We start from the raw sequence: 22443 nt of genomic DNA on the forward strand, positions 1-22443 counted from the left end.
CTTATTATTAAACGCTGCTGAAGCAAAAGGTTTGTGGGGGAAAATATTCGTGACTAATTACATGCTTGCAATATTGAAATGGTTCAAATGGCTCCGAGCACTATGGGACTTAACATCTGAGGTCATCAGTCCCCTAGAACTTAGAACTACTTAAACCTAACCAACCTAAGGACAGCACACACATCCATGCCCGAGGCAGGATTCGAACCTGCGACCGTAGCGGTCGTGCGGTTCCGGACTGTAGCGCCTAGATCCGCTCGGCCACACCGACCAGCTGCAATATTGAACTGGAGCTGTTGTATCGAGTGACACCATTGCAAGGTTTTATTCCTATCGATTTAAGAAAATCATAAGTCCCACGTGTTATGTTCTGCTTCTGCTGCAAAGTGGTCTTCTGATGGTTGTGTTGTATTTATGCTTTATACGCATGATGCTGCTTCAGATGAAGACATACTATAATTTTCTCTTCGCAAAAGTCGGATAGACTTGTGTTCTGATCTATATATTCAGCTCGAGATTGTCTAATGTTTGAACAGTCAATGGGAGATGGATTGGATACGAAGGACCTCCACATTTTATAAAATCCGTAATAGTATGGATTAATTTGTGATTAAGGTACGTACTGACTGACTGACAGTATATCCACTTGCAGTTGTATGTCAGTGTGGTTTACTTGCATAGATGGCTGTACGAGGAATATTCAAATGCTAATAAATAAAAAAACATAAAAAATAAGTCTGACTCAGAGAGAGAGAGAGAGAGAGAGAGAGAGAGAGAGAGCGAGCGAGCGCCAGTCATCGCAAGGCAAGCGTTGAAGGACACGTTTGGAACAACTGTGAGAGTGCTGAAGCCTGATATACTGCTAGCGACTTGACCACTTGTTACTTGTATAAATCGACAATAGTCACAGTTTTCTATTGAATTAAATTCACTCAAATAATTGGTATCAATGGCGAGGAATCAATGAAATGCAATGACATGTAATCATATCAGTCAAATACGTTTAGAAATACCACACCTACAGAGTGGTGAATAATTAGTGACAAATGAAAATTTGTACCAGACAGCCGCAGTTCTTTCGGATTACATCGTTACACTTGTTGGAAGCGTTGTAATAACATTATACTTAGCTGGAAGGCCATAACAATAAGCTAGCATAAACTATGGTAGGAAAACTATAAAAGGCATCGAAAAAGTTTATTTACGACATATTGCAAGGAAACGTTCGCGTAACGCAAATCTCGCAGATGTGTTGTTGCGGTTCTATGGATTGTGGACAGTCTGAGATGATGATCAAGCTGTCTGCCGATGTGTTTGTAGTTTTAGAACTATTGCTGAAATTGCATTCCGTTAGCGTAAACGCGTAAGTAATATCTACTTATGGATAATTAAGTTGTTCAGAACGACCAGATGATTGTCGTGTAACAAGTGCAGTTTTAAAAACGTGAACAATCAACTCTTCTGGGCCGGCCACTGTGGCCGAGCGGTTCTAGGCGCTTCAGTCCGGAACCGCGCTGCTTCTACGGTCGCAGGTTCGAATCCTGCCTCGGGCATGGATGTGTGTGATGTCCTTAGGTTAGTTAGTTTCAGTAGTTCTATGTCTAGGGGACTGATGACCTCAGTCCGCAGCTCGTGGTCGTGAGGTAGCGTTCTCGCTTCCCGCGTCCGGGTTCCCGGGTTCGATTCCCGGCGGGGTCAGGGATTTTCTCTGTCTCGTGATGACTGGGTGTTGTGTGATGTCCTTAGGTTAGTTAGGTTTAAGTAGTTCTAAGTTCTTGGGGACTGATGACCATAGATGTTAAGTCCCATAGCGCTCAGAGCCATTTGAACCAACTGATGACCTCAGATGTTAAGTCCCATAGTGCTTAGTGCCATTTGAACTCTTCTGGGCCGCGCGGGATTAGCCGAGCGGTCTTGGGCGCTGCAGTCATGGATTGTGCGGCTGGTCCCGGCGGAGGTTCGAGTCCTCCCTCGGGCATGGGTGTCTGTGTTTGTCCTTAGGATTATTTAGGTTCAGTAGTGTGTAAGCTTAGGGACTGATGACCTCAGCAGTTAAGTCCAATAGGATTTCACACATATTTGAACATTTTGAACTCTTCTGGTGTGTACCTCTGCCCGTAAACCATGTCGTCTTCACAAAACTGAATCTATTGGAGGAACGAAATTATGACTAACACTTTCAGCTACTGAATTAAATAACTTCATTAACATTCGTTTTGTCTACATGTCCATCTTCAGGGACTAAAATGTATGTTCAGCCACGCACACGAATGAACGTTTGTAAATAAGGAAACGCGTCAGGCTGGAGCCAGACCGTCTGTTTCATTATAAATACACATATACTAGTTACTCACTCGAGTGAGAGAGAGTTTTTGTTTGTTTTACCTGTTTTGTCTAATGCGGGTTTTGATATTCAGATGAAACATACGTACATGAAGATTGCAGAGGTAACAGCTTCCCCATAATACAATATTTTCAATTAAATGATGTGCTGGGTTTGCATGTGGCATCTGGTTGATGTATTTGCCGAGTCGTGGCAAGCCATCGGTACGGAGCCTTTCCTGTTGTGCGGGAAGGCGCTGGGGAGCGCTTACCTGGAACCTTGTGATGTGCATCCCTCCAGCTCAAGGGTGGCTCCCCATACACACTGTAAGGCATTTCCGACGGTCGCTGACCACTACCTCGCACCGCTTTGGTGAGCGAAGATGACGTATCCGGACAATCTTGGCAGGCGTTTGGGCTGCAGATCCGATTTTGCGGACGACGTGGGAGCGCAATCGTGCACAAATTAGGCCCGCTTAGGAACTTCATAGCCGTTCCACGCAGTCGCCAAGACTCAGAAGTTATTGGCCCGAGTTTTGACGCGGGAAATAGAGCACAATCTTGACTGGAGGGTGTCTAAAATATTAGCCTGAGTGGGAGAACGAGCGTCTCCTTTCCAAGGGGAGAAAGTGCAAGTTCTCTTGCATTGGTCTGAGCCACCACCCATTTCCAGGGTGGGGTGGGCGGGGGTCTTCTGCAAAATTATTGCAAATTTCTTTAAAATTAAGAGATTGGCTCAAGTAAGTAACTTTTCGGAAGAGAGAGAAAAATGTTTGCAACTAGCCTCTCACTGGAATATTTCTGATTTTCTGTCTGATGGGAAAACAATCAACTTTTAGCAGTTTCTCTACAGACACTCAAAGGAGCGTTGTTTTAGTATTACCTTTTTCTGGACGGAGACTGATGCGAACAGAGTGATACGTCTGGGCGGGGACCGACATCCGGGACACCAGACTTTTCCAGGGGTCCTTTGGCAGCATTTGCAGTGCAGATCTCTTCTGCAGTCGCTCAGGTAGCAGCCCATATTCTCACAACACAGTGTTGATAAGTTCAGGCATCGCCATGAGGCGAGACAAATGATGATGGGGAAGCAGGCGTGTTTTCATTTTAAAGTAAACAGGGGTTCTTCTTGTAACTTAAGCTTTGGTAGTTGATGGCTTACTTATGACTCAGCTGCTTGGTTTTCCTGCATATATCTTCCTCCACCCCACCAAATCAATGCAATCATCAAGACCGGTGCGGAACCATGTACTTGATTCATTTAAATTACACGGAGAGTTATTTACTAGATTGTTTTCTTCCCTTCGCTGCGGACTTTGGCACTGAGTTTTTGTCAGTTGCATTAATTACACAGATTTTTTTGTTCAGACCTGCACTCATCTACGTTTACCATTACATTTGCTAATTATATGCTGTTGCCCCTGTCGAATGTTTTATTATAAACGATAATCTAACTAATCTACCTTTCAATTCTATATATAGAGATGAAAACCTCTATTTCCTTTAGCACTGCTAGTCTCCACGAGAGCCAGACCCATAATTCACTTGTCAGGGCCAATGCCTTTCAATCCGTTTCTGTTGCTCGCAGTTTATCAAACATATCTGAGTCGAAATGGGAGGGGGGGGGGGCGGGCGATCTGCGTATTGAGTGGGTTCACTGGATTCAGAACAAAAGCACTATTTATGTTTAGCCATAGCCCAGTGGCAGTACAATCGGATACCAAAAGATGTCAAGTATACTAAACCAGAAGTGAATGAAGTTACTTAATTCAGCAGCTAAAGGTGTTAATTACAATGTATATTGTATTGTGAAAAGTCTTCCATAAATCCATTGGCTTTGGATCTAGAGATTATTGTATTCGTGGTATTAGCCGAAAAGTGCCACTCCTGTCTCTGTGGCGGGCATTATGTAGGTGATTCCTGGAATGAACACCAAAATCATCAATCATAGAAAGAAAAGAAAGGTACGTGGGGGTTAAATGTAGAGGTGTTTCGAGGCGTGTGGTCGAAGGAGGATGACCTCTTTTGAGAAAGTATTCTGGAATTCAGCTGAAGTAGCTTAGGTAACCATGAAAACATAAATTTAATGCCTGGACCGGGGTTTGAATCCTGCTCTTGCTGAGTGCGAGTCCAGCATGATAACCATGGTGTCATTTCGCGTGATTGTGCAATCACGATTGCAAACAGTCGATCTCTAGTTGTCAAAGAGAAAGCTTGCAGTAATTCTGGCATCACATCACTCATAAATAAATTTTCTCGACGAAGGATGTTGTTTATAAGACAAGACTCAACGAGATGGTGATTCACAATGCCACCTCACGCAGTTACTGTAAATCTATCTTCGAGGTCTCACAAGGAAAGGCCAGACTCTGCGACCTACATATTTCGACGAGTTCGGTATAGTAGTCGGAGGCCACACGGAAGTAACTCCTGTGAAAAGGTTCAGGTCACTACACTTTCGTTTTTGAAAATAAAAATTGGGTCAGAGGCCATGAGGCAGAATTCGTTTCGGACCAGATTGGATCGTTGGAATACTCGAAAATAAAGAAACTTTATTTATACATATCAGGCCTGCAACCTATTTGTTTCCGCGAAATGGAAGATTTAGTGAGATCGTTCGGTTGCAGATGTACTTAAGATGGAAAGCTGTTAATTCGTGTAGTGGCCAAGCGGTAAGAGCCTATCATTCAGGTCGCGGTCAAGTTGACAGAGCGCTTAGATTCGAATTGCACGTTTTGCAATATTTTTTGCTATCTGTGAAGAAGCTTTCGCGAAGTCTATATATGGTTACATACAAGGAAAAGTTTGACTGGCGAGAACCTAGTCTGTTTCTCACGATACAGTGTTTTGTAGAACGGAAAAAGCCAAAATTCGGTGACATTGAATAGTCCCTAACTTTGTGACTGAAAGGAAGCGGTAACGGTAGCTGTCGACGGGGTTTTGCCACCAATGGTGCCACATATAAGGCTCAAAAATATTTATGATCATAAATTAAAGCCGGCCGGTTATGCCGAGCGGTTCTATGCGCTTCAGTCTGGAACCGCGCGACCGCTACGGTCGCAGGTTCGAATCCTGCCTCGGGCATGGATGTGTGTGATGTCCTTAGGATAGAAGGGTTTAAGTAGTTCTGAGCTCTAGGGGACTGATGATCTCAGATGTTAAGTCCTATAGTGCTCAGAGCCATTTGAACCATAGATTAAAATGTGATTGAGTGACTGGTAGCACCTATTTGTAGCTAATTAAAGCTATCGTTAATCCGAAGATTGGTTTGAACACTACAGTGCTTTACTTGACATGATCCAATTGAAGGTGGTATGCTACTGCCTTTCCCCACCATTCGAAATGACGTTCGTAGTCAGTCAGATAGAAACCTGCAGGTTAACATGGGTCACGAGGCAAAATCAGTTTCGGACCGGACGGAATCGCTGGAATATTTATACATATCAGGCTCGCAACCTAATTGGTCCCGAGACATCGAAGATTGAGCTTGATCGGTTGTGTGTAACTTGGCATTTTTCACATCACAGAACAATAACGTAGTACCGACACAGCTACCCCTGACCTTTCGGTTTGTGGACTGGCACTTAACAACACACGTAATCCATTGATAATCACAATATTAACAACGGATAAGCCTAATAAAACCTTTCAGTTCTGAAATGTTTTATACGGACTTTCTTTTTTACTATATACACTCACAGAGTTCAGCTTGTCGCATTTTCCACATACAGTCAGTTTTCGTCGAATCACGCGAAACGAGTGACAGTGGCTGTATTTAGAGAGCGAATATATGCTGATGTATTCCCGTAACTGGTGTGTCATTTCTGGACTGGAGAGATTCAAGCTTCGCAAATGTGAGGTATGTTGCACAGGTAGCACGGATCTCATTTCTCGCGTTCCACACGAAAGCCGCAGATACTGCTGTCGCGTCTGTTAAACAGCGCCAGCGCGCCAGACGATATAAAACGGCGCGCAGCTGAGGCGGTCGTGGCGCGACTGACAGTTTGCTAGCGTATCTCCGAGGGGCACGCGCGGATTTGTGGTGGGTTGTGCAACCTCCGTCCGAGAACACGGCGCTCAGCTGGACAGCGGCGAGTGTGTCTGCAGAGGTCGTGCGCGCAACACGTCACATCGTGTAGCTCTGTCCTGCCGCAAGGTAAGCAGCTGTTCATTGTGGCGGAGCGCCAGTTTCTGCACGGCTTTACGCCCCGCTTCTTCTTCAGCCTTCTTTAGGTGCACCTACAGGTCTGTGGCGCTAAGGGGCTATCCAGTGTTAACAGCGAAGCTATCTCTCCCTCCAGCTCCCACTCCTCCAGCCGGTCCACTCCCCTCCGTCCTTCCGTTACTCCCTTCATTGTGGAATCATCGAGCGGCACGCTATTCCCTATGAGTGATCTCTGACTTGCTGTTACTACTCCTCTGGGTAATGGTTGGTCTTATCGACTACCGATTTGTTGATACGTCTAATTCTTTTGTGATGAAAAGGCTTCGAACGAGACACGGAAGTCGTCTCACAAATCCGTTTCTCTCGTAAAATAGTCATTTAGCATTGTTGGTTGGGGGGCAGCGACGTTAACACCTCTCTCTTTTTGTTTTTCCGCTGAGATTTGTTCACGAACGTTAACGTAAGTCTACTTCATATATATATGACCTAATAGATAGTGTCGGAAGTTCCATGCGGCTTTTCGCGGATTATGCTGTAGTATACAGAGAAGTTGCAGCATTAGCGGCTACCCGGGTAGCAGGGGTTGTGTGGCGTGGACTGGGCGGTTTTTTAGGTTAGATGGCCTCGGGCAAGTACAGAAAGGGCAACAGCCTCAACGGGTGCGGGGCAAAGTCAGGACATGCGGGGACCAAGCAGCAATCGGTATTGTAATTTTGAACTGTTGAAGCTGCATTGGTGAAGTACCGGAACTTCAAGCGCTGATAGAAAGCACCGAAGCTGAAATCGTTATAGGTACGGAAAGCTGGCTGAAGCCAGAGATAAATTCTGCCGAAATTTTTACAAAGGCACAGACGGTGTTTAGAAAGGATAGATTGCATGCAACCGGTGGTGGCGTGTTTGTCGCTGTTAGTAGTAGTTTATCCTGTAGTGAAGTAGAAGTGGATAGTTCCTGTGAATTATTATGGGTGGAGGTTACTCTCAACAACCGAGCTAGGTTAATAATTGGCTCCTTTTACCGACCTCCCGACTCAGCAGCATCAGTGGCAGAACAACTGAGAGAAAATCTGGAATACATTTCACATAAATTTTCTCAGAATGTTATAGTCTTAGGTGGAGATATCAATTTACCAGATATAGACTGGGACACTCAGATGTTTAGGACGGGTGGTAGGGACAGAGCATCGAGTGACATTATACTGAGTGCACTATCCGAAAATTACCTCAAGCAATTAACAAGAGAACCGACTCGTGGAGATAACATCTTGGACCTACTAATAACAAACAGACCCGAACTTTTCGACTCTATAAGCGCAGAACAGGGAATAAGTGATCATAAGGCCGTTGCAGCATCCCTGAATATGGAAGTTAATAGGAATATAAAAAAAGGGAGGAAGGTTAATCTGTTTAGCAAGAGTAATAGAAGGCAAATTTCAGACTACCTAACAGATCAAAACGAAAATTTCTGTTCCGACACTGACAATGTTGAGTGTTTATGGAAAAAGTTCAAGGCAATCGTAAAATGCGTTTTAGACAGGTACGTGCCGAGTAAAACTGTGAGGGACGGGAAAAACCCACCGTGGTTCAACAACAAAGTTAGGAAACTACTGCAAAAGTAAAGAGAGCTTCACTGCAAGTTTAAACGCAGCCAAAACCTCTCAGACAAACAGAAGTTAAACGATGTCAAAGTTAGCGTAAGGAGGGCTATGCGTGAAGCGTTCAGTGATTTCGAAAGTAAAATTCTATGTACCGACTTGACAGAAAATCCTAGGAAGTTCTGGTCTTACGTTAACTCAGTAAGTGGATCGAAACAGCATATCCAGACACTCCGGGATGATGATGGCATTGAAACAGAGGATGACACGCGTAAAGCTGAAATACTAAACACCTCTTTCCAAAGCTGTTTCACAGAGGAAGACCGCACTGCAGTTCCTTCTCTAAATCCTCGCACAAACGAAAAAATGGCTGACATCGAAATAAGTGTCCAAGGAATAGAAAAGCAACTGGAATCACTCAACAGAGGAAAATCCACTGGACCTGACGGGACATCAATTCGATTCTATACAGAGTACGCGAAAGAACTTGCCCCCTTGTAACAGAGGAACGGAAGGTTCCAAATGATTGGAAAAGAGCACAGGTAGTCCCAGTCTTCAAGAAGGGTCATCGAGCAGATGCGCAAAACTATAGACCTGTATCTCTGACGTCGATCTGTTGTAGAATTTTAGAACATGTTTTTTGCTCGCGTATCATGTCTAATTCTGGAAACCCAGAATATACTCTGAAGGAGTCAACATGGATTCCGGAAACAGCGATCGTGTGAGTCCCAACTCGCTTTATTAGTTCACGAGGCCCAGAAAATATTACATACAGGCTCCCAGGTAGATGCCATTTTCCTTGACTTCCGGAAGGCTTTCGATACAGTTCCGCACTGTCGCCTGATGAACAAAGTAAGAGCCTACGGAATATCAGACCAGCTGTGTGGCTGGATTGAAGAGTTTTTAGCAAACAGAACACAGCATGTTGTTCTCAATGGAGAGACGTCTACAGACGTTAAAGTAACCTTTGGCGTGACACAGGGGAGTGTTATGGGACCATTGCATTTCACAATATATATAAATGACCTAGTAGATAGTGTCGGAAGTTCCATGCGGCTTTCCGCGGATGATGCTGTAGTATACAGAGAAGTTGCAGCATTAGAAAATTGTAGCGAAATGCAGGAAGATCTGCAGCGGATAGGCACTTGGTGCAGGGAGTGGCAACTGTCCCTTAACGTAGACAAATGTAATGTATTGCGAATACGTAGAAAGAAGGATCCTTTATTGTATGATTATATGATAGTGGAACAAACACTGGTAGCAGTTACTTCTGTAAAATATCTGGGAGTATGCGTGCGGAACGATTTGAAGTGGGATGAACATATAAAATTAATTGTTGGTAAGGCGGGTACCAGGTTGAGTTTCATTGTGAGAGTCCTTAGAAAATGTAGCCCATCAACGAAGGAGGTGGCTTACAAAACACTCGTTCGACCTATACTTGAGTATTGCCCATCAGTGTGGGATCCATACCAGATCGGGTTGACGGAGGAGATAGAGAAGATCCAAAGAAGAGCGGCGCGTTTCGTCACAGGGTTATTTGGTAACCGTGATAGCGTTACGGAGATGTTTAGCAAACTCAAGTGGCAGACTCTGCAAGAGAGGCGCTCTGCATCGCGGTGTATCTTACTGTCCAGGTTTCGAGAGGGTGCGTTTCTGGATGAGGTATCGAATATATTGCTTCCCCCTACTTATACCTCCCGAGGAGATCACGAGTGTAAAATTAGAGAGATTCGAGCGCGCACGGAGACTTTCCGGCAGTCGTTCTTCCCGCGAACCATACGCGACTGGAGCAGGAAAGGGAGGTAATGACAGGGGCACGTAAAGTGCCCTCCGCCACACACCGTTGGGTGGCTTGCGGCGTATAAATGTAGATGTAGATAAATTTACGCTCTGTTGATTTCAGAATCAAGTGACTCAACTTCAGCGACCTTGTAATGATTCACAAATCAATATAATCCGTAATATGTCACTTGCTGGTAGAGAGCGCGACAAAACTTTAACTACAAACATTTGTATCTCATATTGAAACACGTAAGTTTGACGTTAATGAACGTACGTCGTCCCACTATAAGGCCACTGCCCAACGAGAGTGTTGTCACATTATCACAAGAGAGTACAGAGGCAGTTCTGCTGCGGTACGGACAACAGGTTGCCGTCTGTCAGCAGGTGGTGTCACTTTGGCATCACCTCTGGTCCTCGCATCATGGGAACAAGTTCCGGGTTATTAAGCCTCTCCCAGCTGCTTGGACAATTTCCTCTCGGCTCTCTCGTCGCGAAATCATTTTAATTACACTATTGGCTATTAAAATTGCTGCACCAAGAAGAAATGCAGATAATAAACGGGTATTCATTGGACAAATACACTCCTGGAAATGGAAAAAAGAACACATTGACACCGGTGTGTCAGACCCACCATACTTGCTCCGGACACTGCGAGAGGGCTGTACAAGCAATGATCACACGCACGGCACAGCGAACACACCAGGAACCGCGGTGTTGGCCGTCGAATGGCGCTAGCTGCGCAGCATTTGTGCACCGCCGCCGTCAGTGTCAGCCAGTTTGCCGTGGCATACGGAGCTCCATCGCAGTCTTTAACACTGGTAGCATGCCGCGACAGCGTGGACGTGAACTGTATGTGCAGTTGACGGACTTTGAGCGAGGGCGTATAGTGGGCATGCGGGAGGCCGGGTGGACGTACCGCCGAATTGCTCAACACGTGGGGCGTGAGGTCTCCACAGTACATCGATGTTGTCGCCAGTGTTCGGCGGAAGGTGCACGTGCCCGTCGACCTGGGACCGGACCGCAGCGACGCACGGATGCACGCCAAGACCGTAGGATCCTACGCAGTGCCGTAGGGGACCGCACCGCCACTTCCCAGCAAATTAGGGACACTGTTGCTCCTGGGGTATCGGCGAGGACCATTCGCAACCGTCTCCATGAAGCTGGGCTACGGTCCCGCACACCGTTAGGCCGTCTTTCGCTCACGCCCCAACATCGTGCAGCCCGCCTCCAGTGGTGTCGCGACAGGCGTGAATGGAGGGACGAATGGAGACGTGTCGTCTTCAGCGATGAGAGTCGCTTCTGCCTTGGTACCAGTGATGGTCGTATGCGTGTTTGGCGCCGTGCAAGTGAGCGCCACAATCAGTACTGCATACGACCGAGGCACACAGGGCCAACACCCGGCATCATGGTGTGGGGAGCGATCTCCTACACTGGCCGTACACCACTGGTGATCGTCGAGGGGACACTGAATAGTGCACGGTACATCCAAACCGTCATCGAACCCATCGTTCTACCATTCCTAGACCGGCAAGGGAACTTGCTGTTCCAACAGGACAATGCACGTCCGCATGTATCCCGTGCCACCCAAAGTGCTCTAGAAGGTGTAAGTCAACTACCCTGGCCAGCAAGATCTCCGGATCTGTCCCCCATTGAGCATGTTTGGGACTTGATGAAGCGTCGTCTCACGCGGTCTGCACGTCCAGCACGAACGCTGGTCCAACTGAGGCGTCAGGTGGAAATGGCATGGCAAGCCGTTCCACAGGACTACATCCAGCATCTCTACGATCGTCTCCATGGGAGAATAGCAGCCTGCATTGCTGCGAAAGGTGGATATACACTGTACTAGTGCCGACATTGTGCATGCTCTGTTGCCTGTGTCTGTGTGCCTGTGGTTCTGTCAGTGTGATCATGTGATGTATCTGACCCCAGGAATGTGTCAATAAAGTTTCCCCTTCCTGGGACAATGAATTCACGGTGTTCTTATTTCAATTTCCAGGAGTGTATATTATACTAGAACTGACATGTGATTACTTTTTCACGCAGTTTGGGTGCATAGATCCTGAGAAATCAGTACCCAGAACAACCACCTCTGGCCGTAATAACGGCCTTGATACGCCTGGTCATTGAGTCAAATAGAGCTCTGATGGCGTGTACAGGTACAGCTGCCTATGCAGCTTCATCAAGAGTAGTGACTGGCGTATTGTGACGAGCCAGTTGCTCGGCCACCATTGACCACACGTTTTCAGTTGGTGAGAGATCTGGAGAATATGCTGGCCAGGGCAGCAGTCGAACATTTTCTGCATCCAGAAAGGCCCGTACAGGATCTGCAACATGCGGTCGTTTATTATCCTGCTGAAATGTAGGCTTTCGCAGGGATCGAATGAATGGTCGTAACACATCTGAAATGTAACTTCCACTGCTCAAAGTACCGCCAATGAGAACAAGAGGTGACCGAGACGTGTAAGCAATGGCACCCCATACAATCACGCCGGGTGATACGCCAGTATCCAATGCGCGTTCACCCGCGATGTCGCCAAACACGGATGCGACCACCATGATGCTGTAAACAGAACCTGGATTTATCCGAAAAAAATGACGTTTTGCCATTCGTGCACCCACGTTCGTCGTTGAGTACACCATCGCAGGCGCTCCTGTCTGTGGTGCAGCGTCAAGGATAACCGCTGCCATGGTCTCCGAGCTGATAGTCCATGCTGCTGCAAACGTCGTCGAACTGTTTGTGCAGATGGTTGTTGTCTTGCAAACGTCCCCATCTGTTGACTCAGGGATCGAGACGTGGCTGCACGATCCGTTACAGCCATGCGGATAAGATGCCTGTCATCTCGACTGCTAGTGATACGAGGCCGTTGGGGCCCAGCACGGAGTTCCGTATTACCCTCCTGAACCCACCGATTCCATATTCTGCTAACAGTCATTGGATCTCGACCAACGCGAGCAGCAATGTCGCGATACGATAAACAGCAATCGCGATAGGCAACAATTCGACCTTTATCAAAGTAGGAAACATGATGGTACGCATTTATCCTGCTTACACGAGGCATCACAACAACGTTTCACCAGGCAACGCCGGTCAACTGCTGTTTGTGTATGAGAAATCGGTTGGAAACTTTCCTCATGTCAGTAGGTTGTAGGTGTCGCCACCGACGCCAACCTTGTGTGAATGCTCTGAGAAGCTAATGATTTGCATATCACAGCATCTTCTTCCTGTCGGTTAAATTTCGTGTCTGTAGCACGTCATCTTCGTGGTGTACCATTTTTAATGGCCAGTAGTGTAGGTTGCGTATTGGGCACTGTCTTTTTATCCATCGCCATTTGTTAAGTAGTGCGCCCCACCACTTTGTACACACTACGCTCAACTTTTCACGGTCCACCATTTCCTGGCGGAATGCGCTTTTTTTAACCGTTTACGTTCCCGTTTGTGTTTACCGGCCGAGTTATCGGCCGTTCTATCGAACGACGCGCGGGCTGTCGAACTCGTTTAACTTTTTATCCGTAGCAGCAATATGGCGAAGGCCATTTATTTTTTAGTTCTGGACCTCCATTTCTCTATGGCGTATTTTATAGACCTTTCTGCGCGTCCCTGTTTTTAACTTTCTTCTCTTATGAACCTAGTTGTTTTTGCGCCCTAAAACAAAACAAACCGGCTAAGAGGTGCAGGTAATCTTCTTGGCAAGCTGAAACATCATCTGGGGGAAAGAAATTCTCCAACGATGTAGACATTCATACGGCGATTCTCGAATTGCTCCGTGACCGACGAGTGTATTTCTATTGTCGAGGAATTGAACGAATGGCAGAACGTTCGGATCGTTGTATACAGACACTTGGTGACATTATTCACCAACATTCTCAATTATATGCGTAATTTTTAAGTGTAGTGCAGCAATCGATGAGTCACTTTACCTGGCATAATAAAGTCTTACTTACTTTCGGAAGTCTCCTCGTATATACACAACGTAAACGATAACTGTATACAAAGTAAAACAGTGGTGTGGTGAAGTCGAAACGAACAGATTGGTACAAGACATTTGTGGTCCATCGAGCCGGGAAATAGCCTCAAATTCTCCTATAAAAAATCTCCTAAGCTACAAGGTCGTGCACCGTGTGAGATTTTGACAAAAATCGTTCTAGAATCTTAAAAACTTTTTGTTCTTGCACTTAAGACATGTGAAATTGATTATATGATATAGGTTCCACGTTTTTGCAAACACACTTTTTTGTTTTACTCGAACATTTTTCAGCACCTCTGCACCATAATCAGTGTTTTTTTTTTAATTGAAAGCTGTAAAAAGTGAACAAACGTTATATGGCTTATCAGGTGTTCTGAACTGATAGCTTGTCATCTCCCATCCGAACGATGCAAATCTTACTTTAACTGATGATGTCTGGGTAAAAAGAAAAAAGTGTGTTTGCAAAAAGGCGGATCCTATACCATATAATTTAGCTACAAACACGGAAAAAAGAAAAGAGCTTCAGATCCAAAAGATGAATATGTGAAATTGATGTGTGCGTAAATTTTACCTTAAAGTATTGTGAATTTGAACAAGATAAAATTAACAATTAAATGGTTTTGTTTAGCCAGCCGTCTGACCGCGGAACTATAGTGCTTCAAGGGGTTAAGTTTAAACCGAATTGTAAAAGTAACTAGTGTTAGCGCAACGTTTACAAAAGTCTTCTTTCATTCATTACCCTCGCGGAAAAGCTTAAATTAATAATGTTAGCGGAACAGCAGATTAAACCGGCGGTTAAGTGAACGAGAGGGTATTGAAAATCGCGCACGTGCACCGTAGCTGATATGGATTTGGTAGGCCAATTTGAGGTTATTTCCCGGATCGAGAGACCGCAAGTGTCCTGGATCAAATTGTCCGTCTTGACTTCGTCTAAACCACCGTGGTACTTTGTAAACAGTTATCGTTTACACCCTGTATCGAAAACTAATTACTTTTTCTACGTCGATTCGTTATCGGTTAACGTCTGCCCTGTCTTCCATCACCGTTGTAGCTGTAAGGTAATTTGAAATGCTGTCAGTTGTCGAGCTATTAGGTAGCATTTTTTATGTAGTGTGTTAAGTGTGGGTAACTGACAAATGCGTGTGGTACAAAGCATAGTGTTTCTGTTGATGACAACGTGAGAAAACTGACAGAGTGAAACGCAGTGCCGGCACATTCCCTGCTGCTGTGGAAGACCACCGAGGGGCCATTCGACGCACGGATTACAGAAAGTGTGACATGTCCTCAGTCCTCAAGACGCTGTGGAGATGTTTTAAAATGGAACACAAGAGATTTCTGCAGAGTGTGTACCCTGTCCCCTTCTTTTCGTGCCACCGAAATACTGGCGATGAAAATTTCTCTGACCACCAGGATTGGAATCGGCTACCGCGGGGGTCGAGCGCCAACGCACGTGCATACGGCAGCGACCTCGACTATGGCGGCTGGTTTACATTCCTCTGAAGCTGCCGCACACCGTGTCACACTCTCCGGTTTGAAGTATTCTTAAGTAAAAGAGGGAAACATCAGTGGCCTCGAAAATTTGGAGAGGTTAAAATAACAGCTCCTGGTGCGTTTTCCGGGTTGGAATCTTCGTTTGGTACAAATTTTCTCGAAGGCCACGGCATACTCATTTCTCGATCTCTTTTGCCTTCTGGGAGGATACCGACGACCTTCATGTGTTTATTAGTGAGGTATTCCATCTCTGCTTAGGTCGTCCACAGAGTTGCCTTCCTTTAGTTCTCAGGTTGCAGGGCCGTTTTAGCAATTGTAGGGAACGCTGTATTTGTGTCTATACCAGCGAGGTCCGTAATGGGAGACACACACCAAGTCTTTACTACCCCGCGTTGTAAACAAGATTATGACTCGTTGCGGAAGTCACTCCAACCGTTGTTCGATACCTTATAGGAGGAGCGAACAACTTCGCTGCCCAAGTTGCGAGTGTAACAAAATCTGAAGTCACGAGCCTGAATTATGTGCTTAGTGAAACAAGTCCATGTGTCCAAAGCAAATATAAATAACACAGCAGGGTCGTAACAGTAGACTAACGTGGTGCGGGGTAAACAGTTTCATACTGTATAAACGATCTTGCAGACCCCTTGCTGTGCGGTCGTATGTTATGAATCTGGGCGTGTTGCACGGTTTATCGAAGGATTTTTCCGCGACCACCGTGAGGAGCTTCCACACTAATTCTGTGAGTCTGTGCCTTGACACGGTCTGAACCTCCTATTATTCATGTTGCCTTGTGGGGGAAGAGAGGGGGGGGGGGGGGGGGGTACAAAGGAATTGATAGGATAGACCCCTTTGTTCCTAGTTAGTAGGAAGGCAAGGCTGCAGTAGGAGGGCCTCTGCTAAAACACTGCAGTGTTGAAACCAAACTTCGAGTTGAGGACAGCTTTACTGACCGCACCGGTACCTATGTACAAGCACCAGTTCCCCTTACTTTGTCCTAACAGCCCTAATGGTAGATGAATATTGGAGTCAGTATGTCACAAATGCTGGTTCTCTAAACTTCAATAGTATTTTGCGAAAAGATAATCATATTTTCTCAAGCTCGCGGAGCATTGCCATAGATCTCTCGTACCGATCCAACTGACCGGTAGCAAATCTAGCAGTATAGCTTTTTTTTTGCTTCGATGCCCTGCTTTAATCCGATCTGGTAGCATATAGTACTTAAGAATGGGTCACACGAGCGATGTGTGCGCTACACATGACAAAACCTTTCCCAATAAGCCATAATCGACCATTCGCCTTCCCTAAAACTGACCTTCTGTGAAGTTTTACGGCCAGCGTTGTATCTAACACAGATGTCCGAACTGAGAAAGCAATACACTACTAAATACACTATCTGTGCACATAGGCAGAACTCGGCAGATTGCGCCATACAACACATTTTTCTAGAAGTAGTTCTGGTTGTGTAATGATGTGTTCTCAAGTATCGTTCACACGAAGGTCGGAATAAAACGAAATAAATGTTAGGCTATAAGACCTGATTAGCAGCCGTGTAGCTACACTACTGGCCATTAAAATTGCTACACCACGAAGATGGCGTGCTACAGACGCGAAATTTAGCCGACAGGAAGAGGATGCTGTGATATGCAAATGATTAGCTTTTCAGAGCATTCACACAAAGTTGGCGCCGGTGGCGACACCTACAGCGTGATGGCACGAGGGAAGTTTCCAGCCGACTTCTCATACACAAACAGCAGTTGACCGGCGTTGCTTGGTGAAACGTTGTTGTGATGCCTCGTGTAAGCAGGATAAATGCGTACCATCACGTTTCCGACGTTGATAAAGTTCGGATTGTAGCCTATCGCGATTTTGGTTTATCGTATCGCGACATTGCTGCTCGCGTTGGTCGAGATCCAATGACTGTTAGCAGAATATGGAATCGGTGGGTTCAGGAGGGTAATACGGAACTCCGTGCTGGGCCCCAACGGCCTCGTATCACTAGCAGTCGAGATGACAGGCATCTTATCCGCATAGCTGTAACGGATCTTGCAGCCACGTCTCGATCCCTGAGTCAACAGATGGGGACGTTTGCAAGACAACAACCATCTGCACGAACAGTTCGACGACGTTTGCAGCAGCATGGACTATCAGCTCGGAGACCATGGCTGCGGTTACCCGTGACGCTGCATCACAGACAGGAGCGCCTGCGATGGTGTACTCAACGACGAACCTGGGAGCACGAATGGCAAAACGTCATTTTTTCGGATTTCTGTTTACAGCATCATGATGGTCGCATCCGTGTTTGGCGACATTGCGGTTAACGCACATTGGAAGCGTGTATTCGTCATCGCCATACTGGCGTATCACCCGGTGTGATGGTATGGGATGCCATTGGTTACATGTCTCGGTCACCTCTTGTTCGCATTGATGGCACTTTGAACAGTGGAAGTTCATTTCAGATGTGTTACGACCCGTGGCTCTACCCTTCATTCGATCCCTGCGAAACCCTACATTTGAGCAGGATAATGCACCACCGCATGTTGTAGATCCTGTACGGCCCTTTCTGGATACAGAAAATGCTCGACTGCTGCCCTGGCCAGCACATTCTCCTGATCTCTCACCAATTGAAAACGTCTGGTCAATGGTGGCCGAGCAACTGGCTCGTCACAATACGCCAGTCACTACTCTTGATGAACTGTGGTATAGTGTTGAAGCTGCATAGGCAGCTGTACCTGTACACGCCATCCAAGCTCTGTTTGACTCAATGCCCAGGCGTATCAAGGATGTTACTACGGCCAGAGGTGTTTGTTCTGGGTACTGATTTCTCAGGATATGTGCGCCCAAATTGCGTGAAAATGTAATCACATGTCAGTTCTAGTATAATATATTTGTTCAATGAATACCCGTTTATCATCTGCATTTATTCTTGGTGTAGCAATTTTAATGGCCAGTAGTCTATTTACACAACATTGCCTATCGGTTGTACTACACATCTCCCCAGACATGGTTGCCATAGGATGGAGTATTGCGTTGGAAATTTATTTAAACTTCAGGTTGAACTTTACTTCGCTTCTACATACTTCATTTCCATTTATCCATGAACGATAAGCGAGCCAGTAAAGGTCGTATCCCACGCCTCAATGATCCTATTCTCGGGAATGCTGAGAACGCTCGCAAGCGACGATAAAAATCCTGCGAGTAATCCCTTCCGCGCACTGCGCTTCTGTGAAGCCTGTTGCGTCATGTAGCACCTCGGATGACGCAGCAATGTCTAGCAGACGGCTAGTGGTTTCAGAACGCAGTCTTTCCTTGTCGCGCCGAGGGAGTTTACCGAGAGAAGGGCTCTGGAAAATAACAACAAAATGAAAGGCAAAAAGAGGTGTGTGTCTGATCCAACCATTCATTTTATTTCTAATTCAGAATAGGAGTCCACAAAAATGTCATTGCTGATCCTTAATATCTCCAAGACTTGAGGCCTACGCTCAGTTTTACGTCTCGTGACGCCTTTCTGAAATGCCACTTTATGAGATGATTCCTCCTGCGTTTCACTTAGGTTCAGGATAGCACCTTTAGAGAGAGTACCAAAATTGGTTTTCGGACGTCCTGTATCGAAAGCTATGTTACGTACGATGCGTATTTCGTAAAAATGTATTACGAAGAACGTGATAGCTTCTTTCACTAAATACGCCTCTGTAACCATCATGTTTGCGTACGAGAAAGGAAAAGACGCGTAACTTTAATCATTTCTATTAAAATATCATAGAGATAGAGGAAAAGTATTATAAAAGGAACTTGGAAAATTACCTACAGAATTTTTTGTTGAGTGGAACAATGTTTGGTTCTGCTTCACAAGAAAGGACAGCAGCTAGGCGGCAAAGAAACTGTACACTTAAAAGTCGCCTCCTCTGTAACGTAAAAGATATTTCTTAATATTATCACGTGCTGCGTAAGAAAAAAACTTCATTTTAATCAATCAAAGGAGTTAGCCACTTTTAGAAGCAGACACAGCGCACTGGACAGTTTGCAAGTTACGGATGAGAGCGGAGCAATGAGTTTGAATTAATACTGTGTGTGGTACACGTAGTTATATTTTTTGAGAAATGTTCGATCCTGTTTCAATAAAATCTGTACTTGCAACATATGAAAGCAAACGACTCGCTCAGTCTGTTCATACGCAGAATGTTCATACATGCCACAGATTTCATCCGAATAGAGAGATGTGTGAAAGTGTGTCTGGCAAGGAAACTCCATATTACCGAAACTATTCGCAGCAGCCCAACAAGATGTTTTCAGGCATCTAAATTGTGAAAAACTTGTTAATGTTGCCTCCCGAAACTACCTTCGTTTTGTGAACGTCATTCTTCAACCAAAAATAGGCGAACGAAAGAGAGAATGCTGGAAAGTACGCCTGTAAATCATTTATAGTAAGACAAAGAAAAAAAAAAAGATTAGCACCACAGAGAAAAGAAGGTAGGACAAATAAATAAGTCATAGAACCAGTTCATCTCGATGTGGGGGAATTTCTTGTCACGAACAGAAAATCAGCAAGGTAGGGTTCGCTGATGATATAGCAGAGGTCGCCGAAGTTAGACAGGAACTGAATCCGGTGCTATAATACGGCTATAATACGCACGTAAACAAAAAGGAAGCTCAGGTAATGGTGTGTGAACATCAGTTGGACGTGCTTGATAACATATTATTAAACTTGGACAAGAGACTTTCGGAGATGTAAACCACATTTGTATCCGGTAATATCATAATGGAACATGCAGGAAAGATGTAGTAGCAAGGTTTGTGTACGGCAAAAGGACTTTATAAAGAGAAACAATTGCTGTCATCTATAAATACGAACGTTGACGCCAGAAAAGAATTCAATAAAAGCTATATTAAGAGCACACAGATGAACAATGACAGTGAAACGATAGGACGCCTTTAAATGTAGTATTACAGGAGACATCTGACGATCAGACTGGATGACCGAGTATGGAATGAGAATGTCCTGCTATAACTCGTCGAGAAAAATGGCCATTAAAAATGCATTGAATATAAGAGTTTGGTTTGGCCCATAATACAACATCCCGCGAGCACGCACAAGTGCTGCTACACGACGTGGCATGGACTCGGCTAATGTCTGAAGTAGTGCTGGAGGGAATTGACGCCAAGAATCCTGCAGGGCTGTCCATAAATCCTTCTGAACAACACGTTGTAAGGCATCCCACATATGCCCAATAATGTTCATGTCTGGGGAGTTTGGTGGCCAGCGGAAGTATTTAAACTCAGACGAGTGTTCGTGGAGCCACACTGTAGCAATTCTGAGGCGTGTCACATTGTCCTGATGAAATTGCCCACGTCCATCGGAATGCATAATGGACATGAATGGAGGCAGGTGATCAGACAGGATGCTTACGTACGTGTCACCTGTCACAACCGTATCTAGACGTATCAGGGGTCCCATATCACTCCAACTGCACACGTCCCACAATATTACAGAGCCTCCACCAGTTTGAACAGTCCCCTGATGAGGGTCTATGGATTCATGAGGTTGTCTCCATACCCGTACACGACCATCCGCTAGATAAAATTTGATACGAGACTCGTCCGACCTGCAACATGTTCCCAGTCATGTTGCAGTCCAATGTCTGTGTTGACGGGCCTAGGCGAGGCGCATAGCTTTGTGTCGTGCTGTCATCTAGGCTACACGAGTTGGCCTTCGGCTCCGAAAGCCCATATCGATGATGATTCGTTGAATGGTTCGCACGCTGATACTTGTTGATGGCCCAGCATTGAAATCTGCAGCAATTTGCGGAAGAATTGCACTTCTGTCATGCTGAACGATTCTCTTCAGTCGTCGTTGGTCCCGTTCTTGCTGGATCCTTTTCCAGCCACAGCGATGTCGGAGATTTGATATTTTACCGGATTGCTGATATTCACGGTACACTCGTGAAATGGTCACAAGGGAACATCCTCACTTCATCGCTACCTCGGAGATGCTGTGTCCCATCGCTCGTGCGCCGACTATAACACCACGTTCAAACTCACTTAAATCTTGCTAACCTGTCGTTGCAGCATCAGTAACCGATCTAACAACTGCGTCAGACGCTTGTCATACATATATAGGCGTTGCCGACCGCAGCCTGCTTACATATCTCTGCATTTGTATAGGCGTACCCATACCAGTTTCATTGGCGCTTCAGTGTAGAAGGAAAGAATCGCAAGGGTAGGCATAGATTTTAACAAGGCAGATGCTCGATGATGCAGAATGTAGCAGTTAAGCTAAAATGAAGACAACAGGCAAACGGCAAGAACGGAGAAATGCATCAAACTAACCTTATGGTTGATGACTCAACGAATTATTACGATTCTCATTGGCGAGGCTACTCCACGTGGATTTTCAGTCAAGACTAGCTGAGAACAGCGTGCAGCCAAATGCAAGTGAGGGCATCCTGGAGTATTTCCATTTAACCGCCTGTGTGGGATTATTTCCATGCATTTTTTCATTTAATTACACTAGTTTCGATCCCTTCTTTCCCTCCAGGCGCATCTTATAAATTTTGCATGGGCACATGTTAATTGCCCAGTACGCTCTTCTTGATTTCACCTGGAAAAAAATTGCAGGTATTAAGACTAGGAAGCTAAATTTCCGCATCAGCCAATGTCTCTCAGACAGAGGCGTTCTGAGTGAATTATAAACTTTCTGTTGGGTATTTACGAAGACTCACTAAAAACTACTTTCATGTAAGCTCTAAAAATTGTTATAGGTTATTTCATAACTAACATTAGTACTGTAATACAATAACCTTTTAATGTCAAGTACAGTTTCATTGTATCGCACTTAAATGAAATATGAAATATACATCTTTGACTTCCTTCCAAATCACAGAGATACCACTCCTCGGGCTCCATGGAATCCTGCGTAATGTATTGAAGCTGTTGTCTGTCATCTGTCGTACAGATTTCATTAAGTTGACATTCTAGTAGTATGCGGTCAGGCGTGGCTGTTCGTGCACAACTTCAGTTCCCTTCTTTTAATTCTACGCAGATATTGCTGTAGAGTCCCTGTCCTGTGAAATAATAGATTAGACCAGTAGTTGGTTCAAAGTGATTCATTTGGCGGTTCTCTCTGACATTT

General features: G+C 45.3%; 1 protein-coding gene across 4 annotated transcripts in view; it reads left to right on the top strand.

Annotated features, from left to right (window-relative positions):
* The window catches only part of LOC124556350 (sulfate transporter-like), a 493546-nt gene that overhangs the window by 318206 nt on the left and 152897 nt on the right, over window positions 1-22443 (top strand). The window contains exon 1 of one of the 4 annotated variants that reach the window (XM_047130319.1): window positions 6349-6478. The exons of the other annotated variants lie outside the window; for them this stretch is intronic. The gene's annotated coding sequence lies outside the window, so the exon portion shown is untranslated. Of the gene's footprint in view, window positions 1-6348; window positions 6479-22443 lie in introns of those variants that run through there. 4 annotated transcript variants of the gene reach the window in all.

Source organism: Schistocerca americana, chromosome X, assembly GCF_021461395.2.
Source record: "Schistocerca americana isolate TAMUIC-IGC-003095 chromosome X, iqSchAmer2.1, whole genome shotgun sequence".
In the NCBI taxonomy this organism is placed as follows: domain Eukaryota; kingdom Metazoa; phylum Arthropoda; class Insecta; order Orthoptera; family Acrididae; genus Schistocerca; species Schistocerca americana.